At 58.1% G+C, this 13917-nt stretch overlaps 26 non-coding genes across 26 annotated transcripts; all 26 read right to left on the bottom strand.

Moving 5' to 3' along the window:
* Window positions 1-114: 114 nt before the first annotated feature.
* On the bottom strand, window positions 115-233 carry LOC149849423 (5S ribosomal RNA). Its single transcript, XR_016433585.1, has one exon. It is a non-coding gene; the product is annotated as a 5S ribosomal RNA (ribosomal RNA).
* A 423-nt stretch (window positions 234-656) lies between these two features.
* LOC149849422 (5S ribosomal RNA) lies at window positions 657-775 on the bottom strand. The gene has a single exon (XR_016427187.1). It is a non-coding gene; the product is annotated as a 5S ribosomal RNA (ribosomal RNA).
* A 421-nt stretch (window positions 776-1196) lies between these two features.
* On the bottom strand, window positions 1197-1315 carry LOC149849421 (5S ribosomal RNA). Its single transcript, XR_016426826.1, has one exon. It is a non-coding gene; the product is annotated as a 5S ribosomal RNA (ribosomal RNA).
* A 423-nt stretch (window positions 1316-1738) lies between these two features.
* Window positions 1739-1857, bottom strand: LOC149849420 (5S ribosomal RNA). Its single transcript, XR_016425949.1, has one exon. It is a non-coding gene; the product is annotated as a 5S ribosomal RNA (ribosomal RNA).
* A 423-nt stretch (window positions 1858-2280) lies between these two features.
* LOC149849419 (5S ribosomal RNA) lies at window positions 2281-2399 on the bottom strand. Its single transcript, XR_016434152.1, has one exon. It is a non-coding gene; the product is annotated as a 5S ribosomal RNA (ribosomal RNA).
* A 423-nt stretch (window positions 2400-2822) lies between these two features.
* Window positions 2823-2941, bottom strand: LOC149849418 (5S ribosomal RNA). The gene has a single exon (XR_016433584.1). It is a non-coding gene; the product is annotated as a 5S ribosomal RNA (ribosomal RNA).
* A 423-nt stretch (window positions 2942-3364) lies between these two features.
* On the bottom strand, window positions 3365-3483 carry LOC149849417 (5S ribosomal RNA). Its single transcript, XR_016433581.1, has one exon. It is a non-coding gene; the product is annotated as a 5S ribosomal RNA (ribosomal RNA).
* Window positions 3484-3906: 423 nt separating this feature from the next.
* On the bottom strand, window positions 3907-4025 carry LOC149849416 (5S ribosomal RNA). The gene has a single exon (XR_016434464.1). It is a non-coding gene; the product is annotated as a 5S ribosomal RNA (ribosomal RNA).
* A 423-nt stretch (window positions 4026-4448) lies between these two features.
* On the bottom strand, window positions 4449-4567 carry LOC149849415 (5S ribosomal RNA). The gene has a single exon (XR_016433580.1). It is a non-coding gene; the product is annotated as a 5S ribosomal RNA (ribosomal RNA).
* A 423-nt stretch (window positions 4568-4990) lies between these two features.
* LOC149849414 (5S ribosomal RNA) lies at window positions 4991-5109 on the bottom strand. The gene has a single exon (XR_016427185.1). It is a non-coding gene; the product is annotated as a 5S ribosomal RNA (ribosomal RNA).
* Window positions 5110-5530: 421 nt separating this feature from the next.
* On the bottom strand, window positions 5531-5649 carry LOC149849413 (5S ribosomal RNA). Its single transcript, XR_016427247.1, has one exon. It is a non-coding gene; the product is annotated as a 5S ribosomal RNA (ribosomal RNA).
* Window positions 5650-6072: 423 nt separating this feature from the next.
* Window positions 6073-6191, bottom strand: LOC149849412 (5S ribosomal RNA). Its single transcript, XR_016425948.1, has one exon. It is a non-coding gene; the product is annotated as a 5S ribosomal RNA (ribosomal RNA).
* A 423-nt stretch (window positions 6192-6614) lies between these two features.
* Window positions 6615-6733, bottom strand: LOC149849411 (5S ribosomal RNA). The gene has a single exon (XR_016434151.1). It is a non-coding gene; the product is annotated as a 5S ribosomal RNA (ribosomal RNA).
* Window positions 6734-7156: 423 nt separating this feature from the next.
* LOC149849410 (5S ribosomal RNA) lies at window positions 7157-7275 on the bottom strand. Its single transcript, XR_016433575.1, has one exon. It is a non-coding gene; the product is annotated as a 5S ribosomal RNA (ribosomal RNA).
* Window positions 7276-7698: 423 nt separating this feature from the next.
* Window positions 7699-7817, bottom strand: LOC149849409 (5S ribosomal RNA). Its single transcript, XR_016427183.1, has one exon. It is a non-coding gene; the product is annotated as a 5S ribosomal RNA (ribosomal RNA).
* A 421-nt stretch (window positions 7818-8238) lies between these two features.
* On the bottom strand, window positions 8239-8357 carry LOC149849408 (5S ribosomal RNA). The gene has a single exon (XR_016427245.1). It is a non-coding gene; the product is annotated as a 5S ribosomal RNA (ribosomal RNA).
* A 423-nt stretch (window positions 8358-8780) lies between these two features.
* Window positions 8781-8899, bottom strand: LOC149849407 (5S ribosomal RNA). Its single transcript, XR_016425946.1, has one exon. It is a non-coding gene; the product is annotated as a 5S ribosomal RNA (ribosomal RNA).
* A 423-nt stretch (window positions 8900-9322) lies between these two features.
* Window positions 9323-9441, bottom strand: LOC149849406 (5S ribosomal RNA). The gene has a single exon (XR_016434149.1). It is a non-coding gene; the product is annotated as a 5S ribosomal RNA (ribosomal RNA).
* Window positions 9442-9864: 423 nt separating this feature from the next.
* Window positions 9865-9983, bottom strand: LOC149849405 (5S ribosomal RNA). Its single transcript, XR_016433572.1, has one exon. It is a non-coding gene; the product is annotated as a 5S ribosomal RNA (ribosomal RNA).
* A 423-nt stretch (window positions 9984-10406) lies between these two features.
* Window positions 10407-10525, bottom strand: LOC149849404 (5S ribosomal RNA). The gene has a single exon (XR_016433571.1). It is a non-coding gene; the product is annotated as a 5S ribosomal RNA (ribosomal RNA).
* A 423-nt stretch (window positions 10526-10948) lies between these two features.
* Window positions 10949-11067, bottom strand: LOC149849403 (5S ribosomal RNA). The gene has a single exon (XR_016434462.1). It is a non-coding gene; the product is annotated as a 5S ribosomal RNA (ribosomal RNA).
* Window positions 11068-11490: 423 nt separating this feature from the next.
* On the bottom strand, window positions 11491-11609 carry LOC149849402 (5S ribosomal RNA). The gene has a single exon (XR_016433570.1). It is a non-coding gene; the product is annotated as a 5S ribosomal RNA (ribosomal RNA).
* A 423-nt stretch (window positions 11610-12032) lies between these two features.
* On the bottom strand, window positions 12033-12151 carry LOC149849401 (5S ribosomal RNA). Its single transcript, XR_016434461.1, has one exon. It is a non-coding gene; the product is annotated as a 5S ribosomal RNA (ribosomal RNA).
* A 423-nt stretch (window positions 12152-12574) lies between these two features.
* Window positions 12575-12693, bottom strand: LOC149849400 (5S ribosomal RNA). Its single transcript, XR_016434459.1, has one exon. It is a non-coding gene; the product is annotated as a 5S ribosomal RNA (ribosomal RNA).
* A 423-nt stretch (window positions 12694-13116) lies between these two features.
* Window positions 13117-13235, bottom strand: LOC149849399 (5S ribosomal RNA). Its single transcript, XR_016433564.1, has one exon. It is a non-coding gene; the product is annotated as a 5S ribosomal RNA (ribosomal RNA).
* Window positions 13236-13658: 423 nt separating this feature from the next.
* LOC149849398 (5S ribosomal RNA) lies at window positions 13659-13777 on the bottom strand. Its single transcript, XR_016434148.1, has one exon. It is a non-coding gene; the product is annotated as a 5S ribosomal RNA (ribosomal RNA).
* Between the last annotated feature and the right edge of the window lie 140 nt (window positions 13778-13917).

Here is a 13917-nt window from a genome sequence, read left to right as displayed (position 1 = left end):
GCGAGGGTGAAAGGGAAGCAGAAGACCTCGATGGATCAGATACGGTGTGTTGCGGGAAGTGAAAAGAAGGTCGAAGGTTGGTGCCGACGACAAAAAAGCGCCGAAGGCAAAAAAAGAGTGCAACACGAGGACTTCCCAGGAGGTCACCCATCCCAGTACTACTCTCACCCAAGCACGATTAACTTCGGAGTTCTGATGGGATCCGGTGCTTTAGTGCTGGTATGATCGCACCCGTTACATGTTGCGCGAAAAAATGCTCTTATGCCTCAAGCGGGAGCCGTGGGGGCCGCAACGCACGAACCGACTAGCCGTCATAGAAACGGCCCCGAAAAATGCCCGAAACGAGCTTAAACGGCATCCGAAACGGTCCCGAACCGACTTCGTCTGTTCGCCACGTCGTAGCCAGCGGAACGAGCTTTCCGTGGCCACGAAAATCGCCGAATTCCGACATCGGCGTGCCAAGTTACGGTCCGGCGACCCGGAACTGCTGCGTTTGTCGCACGCCGCGGCTCGTGTCGGGTGCCGGCGCTGCGGCGCGCAAGGCGAGGTTGAAAGGGAAGCAGAAGACCTCGATGGATCAGATACGGTGTGTTGCGGGAAGTGAAAAGAAGGTCGAAGGTTGGTGCCGACGACAAAAAAGCGCCGAAGGCAAAAAAAGAGTGCAACACGAGGACTTCCCAGGAGGTCACCCATCCCAGTACTACTCTTGCCCAAGCACGCTTAACTTCGGAGTTCTGATGGGATCCGGTGCTTTAGTGCTGGTATGATCGCACCCGTTACATGTTGCGCGAAAAAATGCTCTTATGCCTCACGCGGGAGCCGTGGGGGCCGCAACGCACGAACCGACTAGCCGTCATAGAAACGGCCCCGAAAAACGCCCGAAACGAGCTTAAACGGCATCCGAAACGGTCCCGAACCGACTTCGTCTGTTCGCCACGTCGTAGCCAGCGGAACGAGCTTTCCGTGGCCACGAAAATCGCCGAATTCCGACATCGGCGTGCCAAGTTACGGTCCGGCGACCCGGAACTGCTGCGTTTGTCGCACGCCGCGGCTCATGTCGGGTGCCGGCGCTGCGGCGCGCAAGGCGAGGGTGAAAGGGAAGCAGAAGACCTCGATGGATCAGATACGATGTGTTGCGGGAAGTGAAAAGAAGGTCGAAGGTTGGTGCCGACGACAAAAAAGCGCCGAAGGCAAAAAGAGAGCGACACGAGGACTTCCCAGGAGGTCACCCATCCAAGTACTACTCTCGCCCAAGCACGCTTAACTTCGGAGTTCTGATGGGATCCGGTGCTTTAGTGCTGGTATGATCGCACCCGTTACATGTTGCGCGAAAAAATGCTCTTATGCCTCACGCGGGAGCCGTGGGGGCCGCAACGCACGAACCGACTAGCCGTCATAGAAACGGCCCTGAAAAACGCCCGAAACGAGCTTAAACGGCATCCGAAACGGTCCCGAACCGACTTCGTCTGTTCGCCACGTCGTAGCCAGCGGAACGAGCTTTCCGTGGCCACGAAAATCGCCGAATTCCGACATCGGCGTGCCAAGTTACGGTCCGGCGACCCGGAACTGCTGCGTTTGTCGCACGCCGCGGCTCGTGTCGGGTGCCGGCGCTGCGGCGCGCACGGCGAGGGTGAAAGGGAAGCAGAAGACCTCGATGGATCAGATACGATGTGTTGCGGGAAGTGAAAAGAAGGTCGGAGGTTGGTGCCGACGATAAAAAAGCGCCGAAGGCAAAAAGAGAGTGCAACACGAGGACTTCCCAGGAGGTCACCCATCCCAGTACTACTCTCGCCCAATCACGCTTAACTTTGAAGTTCTGATGGGATCCGGTGCTTTAGTGCTGGTATGATCGCACCCGTTACATGTTGCGCGAAAAAATGCTCTTATGCCTCACGCGGGAGCCGTGGGGGCCGCAACGCACGAACCGACTAGCCGTCATAGAAACGGCCCCGAAAAACGCCCGAAACGAGCTTAAACGGCATCCGAAACGGTCCCGAACCGACTTCGTCTGTTCGCCACGTCGTAGCCAGCGGAACGAGCTTTCCGTGGCCACGAAAATCGCCGAATTCCGACATCGGCGTGCCAAGTTACGGTCCGGCGACCCGGAACTGCTGCGTTTGTCGCACGCCGCGGCTCGTGTCGGGTGCCGGCGCTGCGGCGCGCAAGGCGAGGTTGAAAGGGAAGCAGAAGACCTCGATGGATCAGATACGGTGTGTTGCGGGAAGTGAAAAGAAGGTCGAAGGTTGGTGCCGACGACAAAAAAGCGCCGAAGGCAAAAAAAGAGTGCAACACGAGGACTTCCCAGGAGGTCACCCATCCCAGTACTACTCTCGCCCAAGCACGCTTAACTTCGGAGTTATGATGGGATCCGGTGCTTTAGTGCTGGTATGATCGCACCCGTTACATGTTGCGCGAAAAAATGCTCTTATGCCTCACGCGGGAGCCGTGGGGGCCGCAACGCACGAACCGACTAGCCGTCATAGAAACGGCCCCGAAAAACGCCCGAAACGAGCTTAAACGGCATCCGAAACGGTCCCGAACCGACTTCGTCTGTTCGCCACGTCGTAGCCAGCGGAACGAGCTTTCCGTGGCCACGAAAATCGCCGAATTCCGACATCGGCGTGCCAAGTTACGGTCCGGCGACCCGGAACTGCTGCGTTTGTCGCACGCCGCGGCTCGTGTCGGGTGCCGGCGCTGCGGCGCGCAAGGCGAGGGTGAAAGGGAAGCAGAAGACCTCGATGGATCAGATACGGTGTGTTGCGGGAAGTGAAAAGAAGGTCGAAGGTTGGTGCCGACGACAAAAAAGCGCCGAAGGCAAAAAAAGAGTGCAACACGAGGACTTCCCAGGAGGTCACCCATCCCAGTACTACTCTCACCCAAGCACGATTAACTTCGGAGTTCTGATGGGATCCGGTGCTTTAGTGCTGGTATGATCGCACCCGTTACATGTTGCGCGAAAAAATGCTCTTATGCCTCACGCGGGAGCCGTGGGGGCCGCAACGCACGAACCGACTAGCCGTCATAGAAACGACCCCGAAAAACGCCCGAAACGAGCTTAAACGGCATCCGAAACGGTCCCGAACCGACTTCGTCTGTTCGCCACGTCGTAGCCAGCGGAACGAGCTTTCCGTGGCCACGAAAATCGCCGAATTCCGACATCGGCGTGCCAAGTTACGGTCCGGCGACCCGGAACTGCTGCGTTTGTCGCACGCCGCGGCTCGTGTCGGGTGCCGGCGCTGCGGCGCGCAAGGCGAGGGTGAAAGGGAAGCAGAAGACCTCGATGGATCAGATACGGTGTGTTGCGGGAAGTGAAAAGAAGGTCGAAGGTTGGTGCCGACGACAAAAAAGCGCCGAAGGCAAAAAAAGAGTGCAACACGAGGACTTCCCAGGAGGTCACCCATCCCAGTACTACTCTCACCCAAGCACGATTAACTTCGGAGTTCTGATGGGATCCGGTGCTTTAGTGCTGGTATGATCGCACCCGTTACATGTTGCGCGAAAAAATGCTCTTATTCCTCACGCGGGAGCCGTGGGGGCCGCAACGCACGAACCGACTAGCCGTCATAGAAACGGCCCCGAAAAATGCCCGAAACGAGCTTAAACGGCATCCGAAACGGTCCCGAACCGACTTTGTCTGTTCGCCACGTCGTAGCCAGCGGAACGAGCTTTCCGTGGCCACGAAAATCGCCGAATTCCGACATCGGCGTGCCAAGTTACGGTCCGGCGACCCGGAACTGCTGCGTTTGTCGCACGCCGCGGCTCGTGTCGGGTGCCGGCGCTGCGGCGCGCAAGGCGAGGTTGAAAGGGAAGCAGAAGACCTCGATGGATCAGATACGGTGTGTTGCGGGAAGTGAAAAGAAGGTCGAAGGTTGGTGCCGACGACAAAAAAGCGCCGAAGGCAAAAAAAGAGTGCAACACGAGGACTTCCCAGGAGGTCACCCATCCCAGTACTACTCTCGCCCGAGCACGCTTAACTTCGGAGTTATGATGGGATCCGGTGCTTTAGTGCTGGTATGATCGCACCCGTTACATGTTGCGCGAAAAAATGCTCTTATGCCTCACGCGGGAGCCGTGGGGGCCGCAACGCACGAACCGACTAGCCGTCATAGAAACGACCCCGAAAAACGCCCGAAACGAGCTTAAACGGCATCCGAAACGGTCCCGAACCGACTTCGTCTGTTCGCCACGTCGTAGCCAGCGGAACGAGCTTTCCGTGGCCACGAAAATCGCCGAATTCCGACATCGGCGTGCCAAGTTACGGTCCGGCGACCCGGAACTGCTGCGTTTGTCGCACGCCGCGGCTCGTGTCGGGTGCCGGCGCTGCGGCGCGCAAGGCGAGGGTGAAAGGGAAGCAGAAGACCTCGATGGATCAGATACGGTGTGTTGCGGGAAGTGAAAAGAAGGTCGAAGGTTGGTGCCGACGACAAAAAAGCGCCGAAGGCAAAAAAAGAGTGCAACACGAGGACTTCCCAGGAGGTCACCCATCCCAGTACTACTCTCACCCAAGCACGATTAACTTCGGAGTTCTGATGGGATCCGGTGCTTTAGTGCTGGTATGATCGCACCCGTTACATGTTGCGCGAAAAAATGCTCTTATGCCTCAAGCGGGAGCCGTGGGGGCCGCAACGCACGAACCGACTAGCCGTCATAGAAACGGCCCCGAAAAATGCCCGAAACGAGCTTAAACGGCATCCGAAACGGTCCCGAACCGACTTCGTCTGTTCGCCACGTCGTAGCCAGCGGAACGAGCTTTCCGTGGCCACGAAAATCGCCGAATTCCGACATCGGCGTGCCAAGTTACGGTCCGGCGACCCGGAACTGCTGCGTTTGTCGCACGCCGCGGCTCGTGTCGGGTGCCGGCGCTGCGGCGCGCAAGGCGAGGTTGAAAGGGAAGCAGAAGACCTCGATGGATCAGATACGGTGTGTTGCGGGAAGTGAAAAGAAGGTCGAAGGTTGGTGCCGACGACAAAAAAGCGCCGAAGGCAAAAAAAGAGTGCAACACGAGGACTTCCCAGGAGGTCACCCATCCCAGTACTACTCTTGCCCAAGCACGCTTAACTTCGGAGTTCTGATGGGATCCGGTGCTTTAGTGCTGGTATGATCGCACCCGTTACATGTTGCGCGAAAAAATGCTCTTATGCCTCACGCGGGAGCCGTGGGGGCCGCAACGCACGAACCGACTAGCCGTCATAGAAACGGCCCCGAAAAACGCCCGAAACGAGCTTAAACGGCATCCGAAACGGTCCCGAACCGACTTCGTCTGTTCGCCACGTCGTAGCCAGCGGAACGAGCTTTCCGTGGCCACGAAAATCGCCGAATTCCGACATCGGCGTGCCAAGTTACGGTCCGGCGACCCGGAACTGCTGCGTTTGTCGCACGCCGCGGCTCATGTCGGGTGCCGGCGCTGCGGCGCGCAAGGCGAGGGTGAAAGGGAAGCAGAAGACCTCGATGGATCAGATACGATGTGTTGCGGGAAGTGAAAAGAAGGTCGAAGGTTGGTGCCGACGACAAAAAAGCGCCGAAGGCAAAAAAAGAGCGACACGAGGACTTCCCAGGAGGTCACCCATCCAAGTACTACTCTCGCCCAAGCACGCTTAACTTCGGAGTTCTGATGGGATCCGGTGCTTTAGTGCTGGTATGATCGCACCCGTTACATGTTGCGCGAAAAAATGCTCTTATGCCTCACGCGGGAGCCGTGGGGGCCGCAACGCACGAACCGACTAGCCGTCATAGAAACGGCCCTGAAAAACGCCCGAAACGAGCTTAAACGGCATCCGAAACGGTCCCGAACCGACTTCGTCTGTTCGCCACGTCGTAGCCAGCGGAACGAGCTTTCCGTGGCCACGAAAATCGCCGAATTCCGACATCGGCGTGCCAAGTTACGGTCCGGCGACCCGGAACTGCTGCGTTTGTCGCACGCCGCGGCTCGTGTCGGGTGCCGGCGCTGCGGCGCGCACGGCGAGGGTGAAAGGGAAGCAGAAGACCTCGATGGATCAGATACGATGTGTTGCGGGAAGTGAAAAGAAGGTCGGAGGTTGGTGCCGACGATAAAAAAGCGCCGAAGGCAAAAAGAGAGTGCAACACGAGGACTTCCCAGGAGGTCACCCATCCCAGTACTACTCTCGCCCAATCACGCTTAACTTTGAAGTTCTGATGGGATCCGGTGCTTTAGTGCTGGTATGATCGCACCCGTTACATGTTGCGCGAAAAAATGCTCTTATGCCTCACGCGGGAGCCGTGGGGGCCGCAACGCACGAACCGACTAGCCGTCATAGAAACGGCCCCGAAAAACGCCCGAAACGAGCTTAAACGGCATCCGAAACGGTCCCGAACCGACTTCGTCTGTTCGCCACGTCGTAGCCAGCGGAACGAGCTTTCCGTGGCCACGAAAATCGCCGAATTCCGACATCGGCGTGCCAAGTTACGGTCCGGCGACCCGGAACTGCTGCGTTTGTCGCACGCCGCGGCTCGTGTCGGGTGCCGGCGCTGCGGCGCGCAAGGCGAGGTTGAAAGGGAAGCAGAAGACCTCGATGGATCAGATACGGTGTGTTGCGGGAAGTGAAAAGAAGGTCGAAGGTTGGTGCCGACGACAAAAAAGCGCCGAAGGCAAAAAAAGAGTGCAACACGAGGACTTCCCAGGAGGTCACCCATCCCAGTACTACTCTCGCCCAAGCACGCTTAACTTCGGAGTTATGATGGGATCCGGTGCTTTAGTGCTGGTATGATCGCACCCGTTACATGTTGCGCGAAAAAATGCTCTTATGCCTCACGCGGGAGCCGTGGGGGCCGCAACGCACGAACCGACTAGCCGTCATAGAAACGGCCCCGAAAAACGCCCGAAACGAGCTTAAACGGCATCCGAAACGGTCCCGAACCGACTTCGTCTGTTCGCCACGTCGTAGCCAGCGGAACGAGCTTTCCGTGGCCACGAAAATCGCCGAATTCCGACATCGGCGTGCCAAGTTACGGTCCGGCGACCCGGAACTGCTGCGTTTGTCGCACGCCGCGGCTCGTGTCGGGTGCCGGCGCTGCGGCGCGCAAGGCGAGGGTGAAAGGGAAGCAGAAGACCTCGATGGATCAGATACGGTGTGTTGCGGGAAGTGAAAAGAAGGTCGAAGGTTGGTGCCGACGACAAAAAAGCGCCGAAGGCAAAAAAAGAGTGCAACACGAGGACTTCCCAGGAGGTCACCCATCCCAGTACTACTCTCACCCAAGCACGATTAACTTCGGAGTTCTGATGGGATCCGGTGCTTTAGTGCTGGTATGATCGCACCCGTTACATGTTGCGCGAAAAAATGCTCTTATGCCTCACGCGGGAGCCGTGGGGGCCGCAACGCACGAACCGACTAGCCGTCATAGAAACGACCCCGAAAAACGCCCGAAACGAGCTTAAACGGCATCCGAAACGGTCCCGAACCGACTTCGTCTGTTCGCCACGTCGTAGCCAGCGGAACGAGCTTTCCGTGGCCACGAAAATCGCCGAATTCCGACATCGGCGTGCCAAGTTACGGTCCGGCGACCCGGAACTGCTGCGTTTGTCGCACGCCGCGGCTCGTGTCGGGTGCCGGCGCTGCGGCGCGCAAGGCGAGGTTGAAAGGGAAGCAGAAGACCTCGATGGATCAGATACGGTGTGTTGCGGGAAGTGAAAAGAAGGTCGAAGGTTGGTGCCGACGACAAAAAAGCGCCGAAGGCAAAAAAAGAGTGCAACACGAGGACTTCCCAGGAGGTCACCCATCCCAGTACTACTCTTGCCCAAGCACGCTTAACTTCGGAGTTCTGATGGGATCCGGTGCTTTAGTGCTGGTATGATCGCACCCGTTACATGTTGCGCGAAAAAATGCTCTTATGCCTCACGCGGGAGCCGTGGGGGCCGCAACGCACGAACCGACTAGCCGTCATAGAAACGGCCCCGAAAAACGCCCGAAACGAGCTTAAACGGCATCCGAAACGGTCCCGAACCGACTTCGTCTGTTCGCCACGTCGTAGCCAGCGGAACGAGCTTTCCGTGGCCACGAAAATCGCCGAATTCCGACATCGGCGTGCCAAGTTACGGTCCGGCGACCCGGAACTGCTGCGTTTGTCGCACGCCGCGGCTCATGTCGGGTGCCGGCGCTGCGGCGCGCAAGGCGAGGGTGAAAGGGAAGCAGAAGACCTCGATGGATCAGATACGATGTGTTGCGGGAAGTGAAAAGAAGGTCGAAGGTTGGTGCCGACGACAAAAAAGCGCCGAAGGCAAAAAAAGAGCGACACGAGGACTTCCCAGGAGGTCACCCATCCAAGTACTACTCTCGCCCAAGCACGCTTAACTTCGGAGTTCTGATGGGATCCGGTGCTTTAGTGCTGGTATGATCGCACCCGTTACATGTTGCGCGAAAAAATGCTCTTATGCCTCACGCGGGAGCCGTGGGGGCCGCAACGCACGAACCGACTAGCCGTCATAGAAACGGCCCTGAAAAACGCCCGAAACGAGCTTAAACGGCATCCGAAACGGTCCCGAACCGACTTCGTCTGTTCGCCACGTCGTAGCCAGCGGAACGAGCTTTCCGTGGCCACGAAAATCGCCGAATTCCGACATCGGCGTGCCAAGTTACGGTCCGGCGACCCGGAACTGCTGCGTTTGTCGCACGCCGCGGCTCGTGTCGGGTGCCGGCGCTGCGGCGCGCACGGCGAGGGTGAAAGGGAAGCAGAAGACCTCGATGGATCAGATACGATGTGTTGCGGGAAGTGAAAAGAAGGTCGGAGGTTGGTGCCGACGATAAAAAAGCGCCGAAGGCAAAAAGAGAGTGCAACACGAGGACTTCCCAGGAGGTCACCCATCCCAGTACTACTCTCGCCCAATCACGCTTAACTTTGAAGTTCTGATGGGATCCGGTGCTTTAGTGCTGGTATGATCGCACCCGTTACATGTTGCGCGAAAAAATGCTCTTATGCCTCACGCGGGAGCCGTGGGGGCCGCAACGCACGAACCGACTAGCCGTCATAGAAACGGCCCCGAAAAACGCCCGAAACGAGCTTAAACGGCATCCGAAACGGTCCCGAACCGACTTCGTCTGTTCGCCACGTCGTAGCCAGCGGAACGAGCTTTCCGTGGCCACGAAAATCGCCGAATTCCGACATCGGCGTGCCAAGTTACGGTCCGGCGACCCGGAACTGCTGCGTTTGTCGCACGCCGCGGCTCGTGTCGGGTGCCGGCGCTGCGGCGCGCAAGGCGAGGTTGAAAGGGAAGCAGAAGACCTCGATGGATCAGATACGGTGTGTTGCGGGAAGTGAAAAGAAGGTCGAAGGTTGGTGCCGACGACAAAAAAGCGCCGAAGGCAAAAAAAGAGTGCAACACGAGGACTTCCCAGGAGGTCACCCATCCCAGTACTACTCTCGCCCAAGCACGCTTAACTTCGGAGTTATGATGGGATCCGGTGCTTTAGTGCTGGTATGATCGCACCCGTTACATGTTGCGCGAAAAAATGCTCTTATGCCTCACGCGGGAGCCGTGGGGGCCGCAACGCACGAACCGACTAGCCGTCATAGAAACGGCCCCGAAAAACGCCCGAAACGAGCTTAAACGGCATCCGAAACGGTCCCGAACCGACTTCGTCTGTTCGCCACGTCGTAGCCAGCGGAACGAGCTTTCCGTGGCCACGAAAATCGCCGAATTCCGACATCGGCGTGCCAAGTTACGGTCCGGCGACCCGGAACTGCTGCGTTTGTCGCACGCCGCGGCTCGTGTCGGGTGCCGGCGCTGCGGCGCGCAAGGCGAGGGTGAAAGGGAAGCAGAAGACCTCGATGGATCAGATACGGTGTGTTGCGGGAAGTGAAAAGAAGGTCGAAGGTTGGTGCCGACGACAAAAAAGCGCCGAAGGCAAAAAAAGAGTGCAACACGAGGACTTCCCAGGAGGTCACCCATCCCAGTACTACTCTCACCCAAGCACGATTAACTTCGGAGTTCTGATGGGATCCGGTGCTTTAGTGCTGGTATGATCGCACCCGTTACATGTTGCGCGAAAAAATGCTCTTATGCCTCACGCGGGAGCCGTGGGGGCCGCAACGCACGAACCGACTAGCCGTCATAGAAACGACCCCGAAAAACGCCCGAAACGAGCTTAAACGGCATCCGAAACGGTCCCGAACCGACTTCGTCTGTTCGCCACGTCGTAGCCAGCGGAACGAGCTTTCCGTGGCCACGAAAATCGCCGAATTCCGACATCGGCGTGCCAAGTTACGGTCCGGCGACCCGGAACTGCTGCGTTTGTCGCACGCCGCGGCTCGTGTCGGGTGCCGGCGCTGCGGCGCGCAAGGCGAGGGTGAAAGGGAAGCAGAAGACCTCGATGGATCAGATACGGTGTGTTGCGGGAAGTGAAAAGAAGGTCGAAGGTTGGTGCCGACGACAAAAAAGCGCCGAAGGCAAAAAAAGAGTGCAACACGAGGACTTCCCAGGAGGTCACCCATCCCAGTACTACTCTCACCCAAGCACGATTAACTTCGGAGTTCTGATGGGATCCGGTGCTTTAGTGCTGGTATGATCGCACCCGTTACATGTTGCGCGAAAAAATGCTCTTATTCCTCACGCGGGAGCCGTGGGGGCCGCAACGCACGAACCGACTAGCCGTCATAGAAACGGCCCCGAAAAATGCCCGAAACGAGCTTAAACGGCATCCGAAACGGTCCCGAACCGACTTCGTCTGTTCGCCACGTCGTAGCCAGCGGAACGAGCTTTCCGTGGCCACGAAAATCACCGAATTCCGACATCGGCGTGCCAAGTTACGGTCCGGCGACCCGGAACTGCTGCGTTTGTCGCACGCCGCGGCTCGTGTCGGGTGCCGGCGCTGCGGCGCGCAAGGCGAGGTTGAAAGGGAAGCAGAAGACCTCGATGGATCAGATACGGTGTGTTGCGGGAAGTGAAAAGAAGGTCGAAGGTTGGTGCCGACGACAAAAAAGCGCCGAAGGCAAAAAAAGAGTGCAACACGAGGACTTCCCAGGAGGTCACCCATCCCAGTACTACTCTCGCCCGAGCACGCTTAACTTCGGAGTTATGATGGGATCCGGTGCTTTAGTGCTGGTATGATCGCACCCGTTACATGTTGCGCGAAAAAATGCTCTTATGCCTCACGCGGGAGCCGTGGGGGCCGCAACGCACGAACCGACTAGCCGTCATAGAAACGACCCCGAAAAACGCCCGAAACGAGCTTAAACGGCATCCGAAACGGTCCCGAACCGACTTCGTCTGTTCGCCACGTCGTAGCCAGCGGAACGAGCTTTCCGTGGCCACGAAAATCGCCGAATTCCGACATCGGCGTGCCAAGTTACGGTCCGGCGACCCGGAACTGCTGCGTTTGTCGCACGCCGCGGCTCGTGTCGGGTGCCGGCGCTGCGGCGCGCAAGGCGAGGGTGAAAGGGAAGCAGAAGACCTCGATGGATCAGATACGGTGTGTTGCGGGAAGTGAAAAGAAGGTCGAAGGTTGGTGCCGACGACAAAAAAGCGCCGAAGGCAAAAAAAGAGTGCAACACGAGGACTTCCCAGGAGGTCACCCATCCCAGTACTACTCTCACCCAAGCACGATTAACTTCGGAGTTCTGATGGGATCCGGTGCTTTAGTGCTGGTATGATCGCACCCGTTACATGTTGCGCGAAAAAATGCTCTTATGCCTCACGCGGGAGCCGTGGGGGCCGCAACGCACGAACCGACTAGCCGTCATAGAAACGGCCCCGAAAAATGCCCGAAACGAGCTTAAACGGCATCCGAAACGGTCCCGAACCGACTTCGTCTGTTCGCCACGTCGTAGCCAGCGGAACGAGCTTTCCGTGGCCACGAAAATCGCCGAATTCCGACATCGGCGTGCCAAGTTACGGTCCGGCGACCCGGAACTGCTGCGTTTGTCGCACGCCGCGGCTCGTGTCGGGTGCCGGCGCTGCGGCGCGCAAGGCGAGGTTGAAAGGGAAGCAGAAGACCTCGATGGATCAGATACGGTGTGTTGCGGGAAGTGAAAAGAAGGTCGAAGGTTGGTGCCGACGACAAAAAAGCGCCGAAGGCAAAAAAAGAGTGCAACACGAGGACTTCCCAGGAGGTCACCCATCCCAGTACTACTCTCGCCCGAGCACGCTTAACTTCGGAGTTATGATGGGATCCGGTGCTTTAGTGCTGGTATGATCGCACCCGTTACATGTTGCGCGAAAAAATGCTCTTATGCCTCACGCGGGAGCCGTGGGGGCCGCAACGCACGAACCGACTAGCCGTCATAGAAACGGCCCCGAAAAATGCCCGAAACGAGCTTAAACGGCATCCGAAACGGTCCCGAACCGACTTCGTCTGTTCGCCACGTCGTAGCCAGCGGAACGAGCTTTCCGTGGCCACGAAAATCGCCGAATTCCGACATCGGCGTGCCAAGTTACGGTCCGGCGACCCGGAACTGCTGCGTTTGTCGCACGCCGCGGCTCGTGTCGGGTGCCGGCGCTGCGGCGCGCAAGGCGAGGTTGAAAGGGAAGCAGAAGACCTCGATGGATCAGATACGGTGTGTTGCGGGAAGTGAAAAGAAGGTCGAAGGTTGGTGCCGACGACAAAAAAGCGCCGAAGGCAAAAAAAGAGTGCAACACGAGGACTTCCCAGGAGGTCACCCATCCCAGTACTACTCTCGCCCGAGCACGCTTAACTTCGGAGTTATGATGGGATCCGGTGCTTTAGTGCTGGTATGATCGCACCCGTTACATGTTGCGCGAAAAAATGCTCTTATGCCTCACGCGGGAGCCGTGGGGGCCGCAACGCACGAACCGACTAGCCGTCATAGAAACGACCCCGAAAAACGCCCGAAACGAGCTTAAACGGCATCCGAAACGGTCCCGAACCGACTTCGTCTGTTCGCCACGTCGTAGCCAGCGGAACGAGCTTTCCGTGGCCACGAAAATCGCCGAATTCCGACATCGGCGTGCCAAGTTACGGTCCGGCGACCCGGAACTGCTGCGTTTGTCGCACGCCGCGGCTCGTGTCGGGTGCCGGCGCTGCGGCGCGCAAGGCGAGGGTGAAAGGGAAGCAGAAGACCTCGATGGATCAGATACGGTGTGTTGCGGGAAGTGAAAAGAAGGTCGAAGGTTGGTGCCGACGACAAAAAAGCGCCGAAGGCAAAAAAAGAGTGCAACACGAGGACTTCCCAGGAGGTCACCCATCCCAGTACTACTCTCACCCAAGCACGATTAACTTCGGAGTTCTGATGGGATCCGGTGCTTTAGTGCTGGTATGATCGCACCCGTTACATGTTGCGCGAAAAAATGCTCTTATGCCTCACGCGGGAGCCGTGGGGGCCGCAACGCACGAACCGACTAGCCGTCATAGAAACGGCCCCGAAAAATGCCCGAAACGAGCTTAAACGGCATCCGAAACGGTCCCGAACCGACTTCGTCTGTTCGCCACGTCGTAGCCAGCGGAACGAGCTTTCCGTGGCCACGAAAATCGCCGAATTCCGACATCGGCGTGCCAAGTTACGGTCCGGCGACCCGGAACTGCTGCGTTTGTCGCACGCCGCGGCTCGTGTCGGGTGCCGGCGCTGCGGCGCGCAAGGCGAGGTTGAAAGGGAAGCAGAAGACCTCGATGGATCAGATACGGTGTGTTGCGGGAAGTGAAAAGAAGGTCGAAGGTTGGTGCCGACGACAAAAAAGCGCCGAAGGCAAAAAAAGAGTGCAACACGAGGACTTCCCAGGAGGTCACCCATCCCAGTACTACTCTCGCCCAAGCACGCTTAACTTCGGAGTTATGATGGGATCCGGTGCTTTAGTGCTGGTATGATCGCACCCGTTACATGTTGCGCGAAAAAATGCTCTTATGCCTCACGCGGGAGCCGTGGGGGCCGCAACGCACGAACCGACTAGCCGTCATAGAAACGACCCCGAAAAACGCCCGAAACGAGCTTAAACGGCATCCGAAACGGTCCCGA

This window comes from Nuphar pumila, chromosome 1 (assembly GCF_984573655.1).
Source record: "Nuphar pumila chromosome 1, dmNupPumi1.hap1.1, whole genome shotgun sequence".
Classification (NCBI taxonomy): Eukaryota; Viridiplantae; Streptophyta; class Magnoliopsida; order Nymphaeales; family Nymphaeaceae; genus Nuphar; species Nuphar pumila.
Note: the sequence above shows the minus strand (reverse complement) of the source record. Positions and strands in the feature narration are given on the sequence as shown.